Source organism: Symphalangus syndactylus, chromosome 4 (genome assembly GCF_028878055.3).
Source record: "Symphalangus syndactylus isolate Jambi chromosome 4, NHGRI_mSymSyn1-v2.1_pri, whole genome shotgun sequence".
Taxonomy (NCBI): domain Eukaryota; kingdom Metazoa; phylum Chordata; class Mammalia; order Primates; family Hylobatidae; genus Symphalangus; species Symphalangus syndactylus.
Genome location: NC_072426.2, coordinates 143,662,653 through 143,678,084, shown reverse-complemented (window position 1 = coordinate 143,678,084; position 15,432 = coordinate 143,662,653). Strand labels below are relative to the sequence as shown.

The window sequence follows — 15,432 nt, the reverse complement described above, 5'->3', positions numbered from 1 at the left end:
GCCATCTTGGCTCCACCCCCCTCAGATGGTTTAAATACTTAAAACCCAATATTTACATGTTGCAATTCTCTTGTTCCTCACCATAATCTCTTAACAGTGATATTTGCCACATCAATATTTTTTCCTTTATGAAGGATTTCTCATAGTGGGAGCATCATTTTTTTTCCTTCCTCTAAACCAGGTTTCTCAAATTCAGCACTATTGAAATTTAGGGCCAGATAAGTCTTTGTTAAGGGTAGGGATGGAGCGAACCTGTGATCACAGAATATTTAGCAGCATCCCTGGCCTCTACCCCACTAGTTTTCAAAGCACAGCAGCACCCCCACCCTAAGACTTGACAACCAAAAATGTCTCCAGGTTTTGCCAATTGTACCTTCAGAAGTGAAGTCATTCCAAATTGAGGACCGCTGCTCTAAACAAATACTGATTTTAAAAATTAGGCTTCCTAGCTGATGATTCTAGATGAAAAACAAGTAAAACTCTTGGCCACCAGAATAACATGCTCCATCAGATGAAATTTTCCCAAGATAGGTATTATCCATGTTTATAAACTGAGGAAAGTGTGGTTTAAAGAAGATAAGCATCTTGTTCAAGCTCCAAAATTAATCTGTGCTGGAATGGAATTCCAACTCAGGTCTGAAAAACTCCAAATCCCATGATCTCTCTGCTAATTATAATATGAGGCAGTAATGCTCTATAATAGAAAGCTATTTTTCCTCATTATAAAGAAAGACCATTTTTGGCAGCAACACAGCTAGACAAAATGTTACAAGAAGCTGACATATAACAAACATATCAATCAATGTAGAACAAAAATACTTGTGTGAGAAATTTCTCTCTATTCCTTGTTTTTTGAATTGTTATTTTATAATTTCTAAAATGATTTAAATAAGTTTTAGAGGTTTGAGATAGAAACTATATTTTTATATAGTATTTTCCTTCTGAACTGCACTTATCACCAGACGTCTGAGAGATGGTTAATAACACCAGGTCTCTCTGGGAGGACCAGAATCCATGCATATTTTTTGGAAAGAAATTATAAACTCTTTACTCCTAGTACACAAAAAATGACAAGAAATAAAGTAACAGTCAAATGTGAGGTTGGCAATTAGGAGAAGTAGTTGGCCCCTTTTTTTCAAGCTACTCATCCTCAGTTTTCAGAGGCTGGGAGACACCATAGAAAATTAGTTCTTTCCAAATTGATACTAGAGGCAGTTTTAGAGAATGTTCTCCCTAGAGGCTGGTTGTTCCCATCAGCAGTTCCTGATGATAGTAGTAGACTTACGTGGCTTTTATTAGCTGTGCAGGACAACTATCACCAGGTCTCTAATGCCTCATGTTGTTCAGAGGATTGCATGAGAGGGAGAAGTTTTCCACACTGGACCTGCAGAGGTCTTTAGATATCAAAGCCTGCAGAGGTCTTTGTGGTGTATCAAGAAAAATTATTTCCAATGTTTCAGAGCTCTCCAGATTGCTCAAGGCAGCTAGTCTCTGTTACAGCTCAGTGCACAACACACATCACTGTTCCGTCCGCCTCCCTCATCGCTGCACAGATTTTATTCAGTCCAGAGAAAGTTCTCCTGCATGCTCTCCACTGCTCAGGGTGTGGTGATCTAGAGCACATGGGTCTCTTAGCTTTAGCGCTAATCCCAGGTATTTGACACACTTATCAATAACCCCCAATTTTTATACATCTATTCATATGGCACCATAGTACAAAGACAAATCAAGCCATAGACTATCCCAGGATTCCCACACTTGTCAATGAATCATTCTTAATTTGTAAGTTTACAGGGACGAATCAATGCATATGTGGCCTTATATGAACAAACTTCATTTTATCAGCCTTAAATCCTTGCTTGGATAGAGCTAACTCCCACTACGTGAAGGCAGCTGAACACACTAAGGAAATAAGGTCTGGCAAGACCTCAAGTAACTAAAGCACCACCTTGTAATGAAAGTCACAGAGAGCCAAATTCCAGCACATAAGACAAGACAAGCCCTCCAATTATTCTAATCATCTGTCTTATGCAGAACACACAGAGTAAGCTGAAGAAATGTGATTGTCTTGAAGGCTCAGAGAGGACACACAATGCCAAACTCAAGTATCTGTATCAAGTTGACTCCAATTCTTATTCAAAGTAGATGTAAGATAATGTTAAAATAAATCAAATCCAACCACTTTGGAAAACAGTTTGGCAGTTTCTCAAAATACTAAACAGGGAGTTACCATATGACCCAAAAGTTCCATTCCTAAGTATATAGTCAAGATAAACAAAACATATATCCACACAAAAATTCATACACAAATGTTCATAGTAGCACAATTTGTAATACCCAAAATGTGAAAACAATCCACTTTGCCACTCTATTAACTGACAAACGAATAAACAAAAAGTAGTATAGCCTTATAATAGGATATTATTCAGCCACAAAGAGGAATGAAGTGTTGATATGCGCCACAACATAAATGAACCTTGAAAACATTATGCTAAGTGAGAGGAGCCAGAAGACTATACGTTGTATGATTGTCCTTACATGAAACACCCAGAATCAAATCTATAGATACAGAAAATAGGTTAGTTGTTGCCTAGGGATGAGGAAGTGGGTAAGAATAGAGGTGAGTGAGGAGTGACTGGTAATGGATATGAGGTTCCTTTTTAGGGTGACAAAATATTCTAAAATTTATTCTAGTGATGATTGTACAACTCTATGAATATATTTTAAAACATCAAATTATACAATTTAAGTTGGTGAATTGAATGTTATGAGGATTATGTCCCAATAAAGTTATTAAAAATAAGAGCAAAGCAAATAAACAGAAAGTACAACACTCTGATTGAGTCCAAAGGCAAAAAGACAGTAAACTCTGAAACTTTTTATGACATTAGTTCTATTGGCCACTTTGGAGTAAATATCAACAGCAACCTTGGCAAACAAAGGAGAAAAACTATGAATTCCTTTAACCTTTTCTGATTTACAGCCTTTAAAAGTACAAAAAGGAGTTTGATTACGATCCCTGTTGTACTTTCACCATATTGAAAAGAACATATATTTGATCTAAACAAGATAAAATCAGTGATCTCGTGAAGTTTGTAAATGAATGAAATGTTTATTTTTACCTAAATTACTTTTCAATTACCCCACTAACATCTAGCATATATGCTCACAACATCTGCAGTAGTTATAATATAAAAGTTCATGGCTCACATAACTTATATTTTTCAGAAAAGCATGCAATTCTTAGATTTAAAAACAGTCTTTTTCATGTACACTCTGAAAGACCAGAAATATTGTGAAATTAGTAATCTATCCATTATTTGTGTAGTCTGAAAATACATAAATTTAAATACATACTCCCAGATTATCTCATTCTGAAATACATTGTTAAAAATAAAAATATTGGCCGGGCCTGGTTGCTCATGCCTGTAATCCTAGTACTTTGGGAGGCTGAGGTAAGCAGACCACGAGGTCAGGAGTTCAAGACCAGTCTGACCAACATGGTGAAACGCTGTCTCTACTAAAAATACAAATTAGCTGGGCATGGTGATGTGTGCCTATAATCCCAGCTACTCAGGAGGCTGAAGCGGAAGAATTGCTTGAAGCTGGGAGGTGAAGGTTGCAGTGAGCCAAGATCGCACCACTGCAATCCAGCCTAGACGACAGAGCGAGACTCCATCTCAGTACATACATACATACATATCTTCACTTAAGCCTTCAAGGAAATTTGCACATAATGGACCTGCAAAATTAATATGAAGCCTTGTTCACTGCCCATAAAAATAATTCCAAATGTACTACGACATATAAAATCTATCACGATGAAGCTGTTCTTTCCAGCAGCACCTTCTCACAATCCATCCAAATGCTTCAATTCCAAATAGGTCTTTCAATCCCCTGTACCTCTATAAAAGCCACTTTATCTGCCTGGAGGATCATTCCCTTGTCCACCTGGAACGTTCTTCAACATCCTTCACCAAAGAATCTGTCTTAAGTTATCCCTCACCATCTGGTTCATCCCTATCCACAAGGCCAAGCACCATTTAATACACTCTCCTCTGCAAACCTATAGCACTGTGTGTGCTATTGCACGATAGCACACATAGCTCACTCTGTAATGGTTTTCATGCATCTTTTCCCTATTGGTCAGAGAGCTTTGCGTTCAGAGATCACATGCCACTCATCTTTGCACTTAGGGAAGCTGGCAAGGGGCTTGCAATATAGTAAATGCTTAAAGACTATCTAATGACTGCTCAATGAAATAATAGTATTGTGAGATAGCCAAAGTTTGGGTAGCTGTTGAAAACTATCTAAAACTTTTTAAAAATTTGAAGCAAAAGATACAATTCTTGCTTTCCAATGTATTGAATTGGTGAAACTTGTTTCCTTGGAAAAGCTCTTCATTCTATTTGGTCACTACTTACTGAATGGCAACCACGTGCCAAGACTTCTGGTGGAGAGGGAAAGAATATCATGAGAGATCTCCCCCAAGCTGCCAAATCATTGTATGGTTTGGAAAAATCATACAAACCTCATCAAAATCAACCAAAATTATACAAGAGAGGAGGCAATAGTTCCTGTATGCAATTCTGATAGATTTTGTGCCTGGGTACAGAGAATTGCAGACAATGCAAAGGCCAGCATATACGAAAAATATTTAAATTCTGACTGTCTACTTTTACACAGATGTTATAGTTTGCATTTATATGGGAATTTGATCCTGTAAGTTCTTTAACACAGTATGATGTAATCTCATTAGCCAAGGCATTTTCTTGGGTCATGGTGGGTGCCAATGGGGTTCAATTAAAAGGTGCTACTGGTGAGCTGCTTTGGATGACATCTAAAAATCTGCCAAACAGAGGATTGCCCAAAGCACACACAGCAGCATGACTGTTGATTCACTCAATTCGCATTATTTAAAATCCTTGATCCATGAATAATGATACTGGAGACAAAAGCACCTTCAAAAGTTCCACAAATGCACCAAATATCTTCATATTAGATGAAGTAGTAACTCTTTATATAATAATTTCAGGTGCCTAAAGGCAGTCAAGAATATATCTTGGGAATTTCAAAATGTATTAGAATTTCCTCTCACTGTGAGTTCTAGGCATCAACCTAATTGTCATCAAAAGTCTCACTGAACCATCCTTAGAGCAGTGCTCAAAAGGATGCCATGTGCTATTGCTTATGAAACGTCCTTAAGAGAGTTACAAAACTGACTTTATCAGGAAAAAGAAAACAAAATGTTCTTAAGAGAGGGTTTGCAGTCAGAAGTCATCTGATTCCCTTTTTAACAAAATCCAGTCCTCATTTTGAAGATGATTTACATGACAGCAGTAAAAATGTTCCAGATGGTCAGGTGGTCTTCAGTAGAAAGATTCTTAGTTTGCCATTAAAGTAAGATTGTCTTAAGTCAGAATCCAGATTAATCATATTATCTATGAAAACTCAAACCACTGAGTCTCCAAAGTTTTAAAAATATTTATAGTTGTTGCCTTAAAAAACCTGTTGATTCTCAACCAATGGTTTAAGTGAAGACTATAAAATATTTTGAAATGATAGTTTGGTTTCATTTTTTAAAGATGCTGGTTTTATATACTTCAGATAATGATATTTCATTCTCTTTCAGACAAAATCAATCAGTAAACTCAAGATAAACAGAAACTAAAGAGGATGTATCAACTAAATGAGGTTCTCTTAGATTCTAAAGGCATTAATTCAACAAGTATGTATAAAATTTGTTTCTATGCTTAAATGATATTAATTTTTCCAGATTCAATACATTTTATTCCAAATATACACTCTGAAGACTATGACCACCTTTTATTTTAAAACAGAAAAACCCAAGATCCCACCAAGATGGCCGAATAGGAACAGCTCCAGTCTACAGCTCCCAGAGTGAGCCATGCAGAAGATGGGTGATTTCCGCATTTCCAACTGAGGTACCAGGTTCATCTCACTGGGACTTGTTGGACAGTGGGTGCAGCCCATGGAGTGTGAGCCGAAGCAGGGTGAGGCATTGCCTCACCCAGGAAGTGCAAGGGGTCAGAGAATTCCCTTTCCTAGCCAAGGGAAGCCGTGACAGATGGTACCTGGAAAATCGGGACACTCCCACACTAATACTGTGGTTTTCCAATGGTCTTAGAAAATGGCACACCAGGAGATTATATCCCATGCCTGGCTTGTAGGGTCACACACCCATGGAGCCTTGCTCACTGCTACCACAGCAGTCCAAGATTGAACTGCAAGGCAGCAGCAAGGCTGGGGGAGGGGCATCTGCCATTGCTGAGGCTTCAGTAGGTAAACAAAGCAGCCAGGAAGCTCAAACTGGTTGGAGCCCATCGCAGCTCAAGGAGGCCTGCCTGCCTCTGTAGACTCCACCTCTGGGGGCAGAGCATAGCTGAACAAAAGGCAGCAGAAACTTCTGCAGACTTAAACGTCCCTGTCTGACAGCTTTCATGAGAGTAGTGTTTCTTCCATTATGGAGTTTGAGATCTGAGAACAGACAGACTGCCTCCTCAAGTGGGTCCCTGACCCCCGAGTAGCCTAACTGTGCGACACCTCCCAGTACGGGCCAACTGACACCTCACACAGCCAAGTGCCAGTCTGAGACGAAGTTTCCAGAGGAAGGATCAGCCAGCAATAATTGCTGTTCTGCAATATTTGCTGTTCTGCAGCCTCCGCTGGTGATACCCAGGCAAACAGGGTCTGGAGTGGACCTCCAGCAAACTCCAACAGACCTGCAGCTGAGGGTCCTGACTGTTAGAAGCAAAACTAACAAACAGAAAGGAATAGCATCAACATCAACAAAAATGACATCCACACCAGAACCCCATCTGTAGGTCACCATCATCAAAGACCAAAGGTAGATAAAACCACAAAGATGGGGAGAAACCAGAGCAGAAAAGCTGAAACATTCTAAAAATCAGAGCACCTCTCCTCCTCCAAAGGAATGCAGCTCCTCACCAGCAATGAAACCAAGCTGGATGGGGAATGACTTTGACGAGTTGACAGAAGTAGGCTTCAAAAGATCAGTAATAACAAAATTCTCTGAGCTAAAGGAGGATGTTTGAACCCATCGCAAAAAAAGCTAAAAACCTTAAAGGAAGATTAGACGAATGGCTAACTAGAATAAACAGTGTAGTGAAGACCTTCCTGATGGAGCTGAAAACAATGGCATGAGAACTATGTGACGCATGCACAAGCTTCAGTAGCCGATTTGATCAAGTGGAAGAAAGGGTATCAGTGATTGAAGATAAAATTAATGAAATGAAGCGAGAAGCGAAGTTTAGAGAAAAAAGAGTAAAAAGAAATGAACAAAGCCTCCAAGAAATATGGCACTATGTGAAAAGACCAAATCTACACCTGATTGGTGTACCTGAATTTCACAGGGAGAATGGAAGCAAGTTGGAAAACACTCTTCAGGATATTATCCAGGAGAACTTCCCCAACCTATAAAGGCAGGCCAACATTCAAATTCAGGAAATTCAGAGAATGCCACAAAGATACTCCTGAAGAAGAGCAATCCCAAGACACATAATTATCAGATTCGCAAAGGTTGAAATGAAGGAAAAAATGCTAATGGCAGCCGGAGAGAAAGGTCAGGTTACCCACAAAGGGAGGCCCATCAGACTAACAGCAGATCTCTCGGCAGAAACTCTACAAGCCTGAAGAGAGTGGGGGCCAATATTCAACATTCTTAAAGAAAAGAATTTTCAACCCAGAATTTCATATCCAGCCAAACTAAGCTTCATAAGTGAAGGAGAAATAAAATCCTTTACAGACAAGCAAATGCTGAGAGATTTTGTCACCACCAGGCCTGCCTTATAAGAGCTACTAAAGGAAGCACTAAGCATGGAAAAGAACAACTGGTACCAGCCACTGCAAAAACATGCCAAATTGTAAAGACCATCAATGCTAGGAAGAAACTGCATCAACTAATGAGCAAAATAACCAGCTAACATCATAATGTCAGGATAAAATTCAAACATAACAATATTAACCTTAAATGTAAATGGGCTAAATGCCCCCAATTAAAAGACACAGACTGCCAAATTGGATAAAGAGTCAAGACTCATCAGTGTGCTGTAGTCAGGAGACCCATCTCATGTGCAGAGACACACAAAGGCTCAAAATAAAGGGATGGAGGAAGATCTACCAAGCAAATGGAAAACAAAAAAAGCAGGGGTTGCAATCCTAGTCTCTGATAAAACAGACGTTAAACCAACAACAAACAAAAGAGACAAAGAAGGCCATTACATAATGGTAAAGGGATCAATTCAATAGGAAGAGCTAACTATCCTAAATATATATGCACCCAATACAGGAGCACCCAGATTCATAAAGCAAGTCCTTAGAGACCAACAGAGACTTAGACTCCCACACAATAATAATGGGAGACTTTAACACCCCACTGTCAACATTAGACAGATCAATGAGACAGAAAGTTAACAAGGATATCCAGGTCTTGAACTCAGCTCTGCACCAAGTGGACCTAATAGACTTCTACAGAACTCTCCACCCCAAATCAACAGAATATACATTCTTCTCAGCACCACATCACACTTATTCCAAAATTGACCACATAATTGGAAGTAAAGCACTCCTCAGCAATTGGAAAAGAACAGAAATTATAACAAACAGTCTCTCAGACCACAGTGCAATCAAACTGGAACTCAGGATTAAGAAACTCACTCAAAACCAGACAACTACATGGAAACAGAACAACCTGCTCCTGAATGACTACTGGGTAAATAATGAAATGAAGGCAGAAATAAAGATGTTCTTTGAAACCAGTGAGAACAAAGACACAACAAACCAGAATCTCGGGGACACATTTAAAACAGTGTGCAGAGGGAAATTTATAGCACTAAATGCCCACAGGAGAAATCAGGAAAGATCCAAAATTGACACCCTAACATCACAATGAAAAGAACTAGAGAAGAAAGAGCAAACACATTCAAAAGCTAGCAGAAGTCAAGAGATAACTAATATCAGACCAGAATTGAAGGAGATAGAGACAAAAAAAAAACCCTTCAAAAAATCAATGAATCTAAGAGCTAGTTTTTTCAAAAGATCAAAAAAATTGATTGATAGACCACTAGCAAGACTAACAAAGAAGAAAAGAGAGAAGAATCAAATAGATGCAATAAAAAATGAAAAAGGGGATATCACCCCCGATCCCACAGAAATACAAACTACCATCAGAGAATACTATAAACACCTCTACGCAAATAAACTAGAAAATATAGAAGAAATGGATAAATTCATGGACACATACACCCTCCCAAGACTGAACCAGAAAGAAGTTGAATCCCTGCATAGACCAATAACAGGCTCTGAAATTGAGGCAAAAATTAATAGCCTATCAACCAAAAAAAGTCAAGGACCAGATGGATTCACAGCTGAATTCTACCAGAGGTACAAAGAGGAGCTGGTACCATTCCTTCTAAAACTATTCCAATCAATAGAAAAAGAGGGAATCCTCCCTAACTCATTTTATGAGGCCAGCATCATCCTGATACCAAAGCCTGATAGAGACACAACAAAAAAAGAGAATTTTAGACCAATAACATCAATGCGAAAATCCTCAATAAAATACTGGCAAGCCGAATCCAGCAGCACATCAAAAAGCTTATACATCATGATCAAGTGGGCTTCATCCCTGCGATGCAAGGCTGGTTCAACATACGCAAATCAATAAATGTAATCCAGCATATAAACAGAACCAAAGACAAAAACCACATGATTATCTCAATAGATGCAGAAAAGGCCTTTGACAAAATTCAACAGCCCTTCATGCTGAAAACTCTCAATAAACTAGGTATTGATGGGATATATCTTAAAATAATAAGAGCTATCTATGACAAACCTACAGCCAATATCATACTGAATGGGCAAAAATTGGAAGCATTCCCTTTGAAAACTGGCACAAGACAGGGATGCCCTCTCTCACCACTCCTATTCAACATAGTGTGGGAAGTTCTGGCCAGGGAAATCAGGCAGGAGAAAGAAATAAAGGGTATTCAATTAGGAAAAGAGGAAGTCAAATTGTCCCTGTTTGCAGATGACATGATTGTATATTTAGAAAATCCCATCGTCTCAGCGCAAAATCTCCTTAAGCTGATAAGCAACTTCAGCAAAGTCTCAGGATACAAAATCAATGTGCAAAAATCAGAAGCATTCCTATACACCAACAATAGACAGAGAGCCAAATCATGAGTGAACTCCCATTCACAATTGCTTCAAAGGGAATGAAAATCCTAGGAATCCAACTTACAAGGGATGTGAAGGACCTTTTCAAGGAGAACTACAAACCACTGCTCAACGAAATAAAAGAGGACACAAACAAATGGAAGAACATTCCATGCTCATGGATAAGAAGAATCAATATCGTGAAAATGGCCATACCACCCAAGATAATTTATAGATTCAATGCCATCCCCATCAAGCTACCAATGACTTTCTTCACAGAATTGGAAAAAACTACTTTAAAGTTCATATGGAACCAAAAAAGAGCCCGCATTGCCAAGTCAATCCTAAGCCAAAAGAACAAAGCTGGAGGCATCACACTACCTGACTTCAAACTAAACCAGCTGAACAGAACAGAGCCCTCAGAAATAATACCAGACATCTACAACCGTCTGATCTTTGACAAACCTGACAAAAATAAGAAATAGGGAAAGGATTCCCTATTTAGTAAATGGTGCTGGGAAAACTGGCTAGCCATACATAGAAAGCTGAAACTGGATCCCTTTCTTACACCTTATACAAAAATTAATTCAAGATGGATTAAAGACTTAAATGTTTGTTAGACCTAAAACCATAAAAACTCTAGAAAAAAACCTAGGCAATACCATTCAGGACATAGGCATGGGCAAGGACTTCATGACTAAAACACCAAAAGCAATGGCAACAAAAGCCAAAATAGACAAATGGGATCTAATTAAACTAAATAGCTTCTGCACAGCAAAAGAAACTACCATCAGAGAGAATAGGCAACGTACAGAATGGGAGAAAATTTTTTCAATCTACCCATCTGACAAAGAGCTAATATGCACAATCTACAAAGAACTTAAAAAATTTATAAGAAAAAATCAAACAACCCCATCAAAAAGTGGGCAAAGGATATGAACAGACACTTCTCAAAAGAAGACATTTATGCTGCCAACAGACACATGAAAAAATGCTCATCATCACTGGCCATCAGAGAAATGCAAATCAAAACCACAGTGAGATATCATCTCACACCAGTTAGAATGGCAATCATTAAAAAGTCAGGAAACAACAGGTGCTGGAGAGGATGTGGAGAAATAGGAACACTTTTACACTGTTGGTGGGACTGCAAACTAGTTCAACCATTGTGGAAGACAGTGTGGCGATTCCTCAAGGATCTAGAACTAGAAATACCATTTGACCCAGCCACCCCATTACTGGGCATATACCCAAAGGGTTATAAATCATGCTACTATAAAGACACATACACATGTACGTTTATTGTGGCACTATTCACAATAGCAAAGACTTGGAACCAACCCAAATGTCCATCAGTGATAGACTGGATTAAGAAAATGTGGCACATATACACCATGGACTACTATGCAGCCATAAAAACGGATGAGTTCATGTCCTTTGTAGGGACATGGATGAAGCTGGAAATCATCATTCTGAGCAAACTATCACAAGGACAGAAAACCAAACACTGCATGTTCTCACTCATAGGTGGGAATTGAACAATGAGAACATTTGGATGCAGGGTGGGGAACATCACACGTGAGGGCCTGAAGTGGGGTGGGGAGAGGGGGGAGGGATAGCATTAGGAGATATACCTAATGTAAATGAAGAGTTAATGGGTCCATCACACCAACATGGCACACATATACATATGTATAAAACCTGCACATTGTGCACATGTATCCTAGAACTTAAAGTATAATAATAAAAAAAAAAAAAACAGAAAAACCCATGTATATGTGTTTCAATAAAAATATGACCTCAAGTATTTCAGGTGCTACATATGATAATAAGCTTAATATAGTAGAAGGTAAGGTGGCCTCTTTAATGATTGATATTTATCAGTATAATAATTTGTGTTTAAGTAGAGGTGTTCTAATATGAAGATGAGCACATTGCAAACTAAATAGCCTAGTTTTGCTTCATCCTGTGCTGGTGTGATACTTGTTAAGTGAATAGTCTTTCATTGTAAGTTTAAACTTTAATTCAATGAGCGCCCCCATTCCCCTGCAAGCGATGTGAATTAAGATTTAAACAGCAGCCTATTTCAACATTCATTGCAATGTGGTCACTCAGGAGATCAAACACATACAACTTCACACTTTTTGGGGTTTTTTTTGAGACAGGGTCTCACTCTGTCACCCAGGCTGGAGTGCAGTGGCACAACCTCAGCTCACTGCAACCTCCGCCTCCTGGATTCAAGAGATTCTCCAGCTTTGGCCTCCTGAGTAGCTGGGACTATAGGCACCCGCCACCATGCCTGGCTAATTTTTGTATTTTTAGTAGAGACAGGGTTTCACCATGTGGGCCAGGCTGGTCTCGAATTCCTGACTTCAGGTGATCTGCCCGCCTTGGCCTCCCAAAATGCTGGGATTACAGGGGTGAGCCACCACACCCAGCCAGCTCATATTCTTTTAAATGAAGGAAATAGACTAGGCTATACCCTTGAGAAAAATGTAAAAGAGATTGAAGATTTAAGTAAAAACAAACAAAAAACGTGTTGAGAGAAAATAATAAAATATTGCAAAAAGAAAAATTAGGAAAATGTGGACATCTGTCATTCAAGCCTTTTTGGTAAATGGAAGACTGAACCCTGGATTTTCTTCATGCAGCTTTGTCCTGTTCATGTGAATATCATCCAGAGAACATATGAAGCAATGAATGTGGCTGCTTCCGCCACAATAGCTCTGAATGGCCTGACACTTGAGGCATTGAAAAGAAATGGCTTTGGCACACAGGGTGAATTTTTTCAGGTATTTCTTAGCCTGGAAGCTGTTCTTTTCCTGCCAAAAATCCAACCCTATCTATAACAACCTCTTACTGCTAGTGTAAAGAAAAGGGTAGACAAAGCTAAGAGAGATTTTAGAGAGCACAGCCATAGCTGGTAACTGGCAGTGCGGATGGCATTTTCGGAGCCTGCAGAGAGGAACAAACCTTTAGTAACCAATTAGGAACCTGGGGAGTTAAAGCTATAAAGTGTGATGGATAAAGACTTATGTAATAATTAACAGCAGGGTATTGCATACAGAGAAAATAAAAACACCCTTGTGTTAGGATAAATGTCCTAAGAAAAAAATGTAGGACACAGAAGAGTAATATCGGATCCTGGGGCTGGACCCTGCACACCAGGGCCCCAGTCCCAGCAGAGCCCATATGCCCTGCCTGGCACAGCGGCAGTGAAATTGTTCACCTTCAAGAATCTACAGAGGGCATTTAGGAGGGGATGACAGGGGCATTCCCCTGTTTTCCCAGTAAACTCACACCTCCTCAGAGGTATGTGTGGATTAATACATAACCATCATAAGAGACAGAATGTGCACTAAAATGACTCATGTTGAATTTTCCACTAATTTGAAGACAGTGAGAAAGGGGAGCATGGATATTTAGTTTCATTTAGAGAAAAATAAATATATATGCATGTGCTTTTCAGACTCAACTAATTTTGTAAAGTACAACTCATAGCAAATGTGTATATAGCTAATTGTTTAGTAAACTAGTAATTGTGTAATACTTTTCTGTTAGTACACGTTTAATTCTCCTGAACCTATACTTTTCTGTTGTCTTTAAAAATATCAGGTCAGTAAACCCAGTACTTTGGGAGGAGAATCGCTTGAGCACAGGAGTTTGGGAATAGAATGGACAGCATGGAAAAACCCTGTCTCTACAAAAAATACAAAAATTGGTCGGGCATGGTGGCGCACACCTGTGGTTCCAGTTACTTGGGAGGTCAAGGTTGGAGGATCACTGGAGCATAGGATGTGGAGGTTGCAGTGAGCAGAGATCATGCCACTGCGCTCCAGCCTGGGCAACAGAGCAAGAACCTGTCTCAAAAAAAGCAAAACAAAACAAAAAATTCAGAAGCCCCTTTGAAATAGTTTTAGAGGATTAACTGAACAAAAGCCAACCCAACAGGCACTCCTATCACAGACAAGTGGCATAACTTTAAGAAAGGTGCCCAGGTAAGCTCCCCACTGTGGGATTCATGCCACAGGAAGATCCTTGCAGAGGTCTTGACGCCTTTGTTTTCCACCTAAACTTGACTCAATACACACCACACACCAACTTCTTTTCATTCATGCCCTTAAGGCCTGAAATATTGTGGACATTTGTATTTCCTTCATACTATAAAATCATATACCACCATCAGGATCTTAAAGTGGAAGAAGTTACTTACTGTTGCTATAAAAAAAAAATAATATCCACATAATATCTGACTTCACTTGGGCTTTTTATAACTTCTTTTAGAAAAGGAATGGAACTCAGCATGAATTCCTGCTTCCAACAGAAGTCCAGGCCTAGTTGCCAATTCTATGAATCCCAAGTATCTGTACTTACAATAGTAGAAAATAATAAAAACTTGCTGTCTACCTATTTTTTAAACCTAAACTGCAAAAATATTATATTGCTGCAGTTAAATGGTGCTTCATGTTATAGCTGAATTTCTCTATGTGTTTCTAGCCCTGAATAAAAAGAACTTCAGTGGACTCACGATTCGAGTGACTATTGGTTAAGTCTTCTTTGTGTGTGTTCTTTACTTGATCCTCCCGCAGGATGGCCCCTCTAGCTTTCAGATATGTGTGCTGTGCTCCTTTGGTTTGGATGTCCCGGCTAGATACTTATAACTACAGGTTGGTGCAAAAGTAATTGCAGTTTTTGCTATTAATGGCAAAAAACACAATAACCTTTGTACCAACCTAATACATGCAAGGGGCTGAGGTAGGAGGTGGGATTTGACTCCAGAGGTGGGGCTTGGACACGGAACAGATTGAGGACTAGCTAAAACAGGGCCTGGGCAAAGCAGCTTTCAATCAGACATGTCCAACAGTGTGCCATGTCAATTTACTGTTGCCATGGCAACACCCCGTGGTTATCACCCCTTTCTGTGGCAGTGACCCAATGACCTAAAGGTACTACCACTTCCCTAGAAATTTCTGCATAAATCACTCCTTAATCTGCATGCAATTAAGAGTGGATATAAATATGACTGCAAAACTGCCCTGAGCTGCTAGTCTCTGCCTAAGGGGTAACCCTGCCCTGCAAGAGCAGCCATAGAACCCACTGCTAGAGCTGTAGCACTGCCTCTTCAGTAAAGCTGTTTTCTTCTACCTCTGTCTTGTCCTTGAATTCTTTCCTGGGCAAAACCAAGCACGCTCATGAGCTAAACTCCACTTTGGGGCTCACCTGCCTGCATCAGGG

General features: G+C 39.4%; 1 long non-coding RNA gene across 1 annotated transcript in view; it reads right to left on the bottom strand.

The window, feature by feature from the left end:
• LOC134736524 (uncharacterized) overlaps window positions 1-15,432 on the bottom strand; it is a 100,063-nt gene that overhangs the window by 82,975 nt on the left and 1,656 nt on the right. The gene's annotated exons all lie outside the window — the stretch shown is intronic.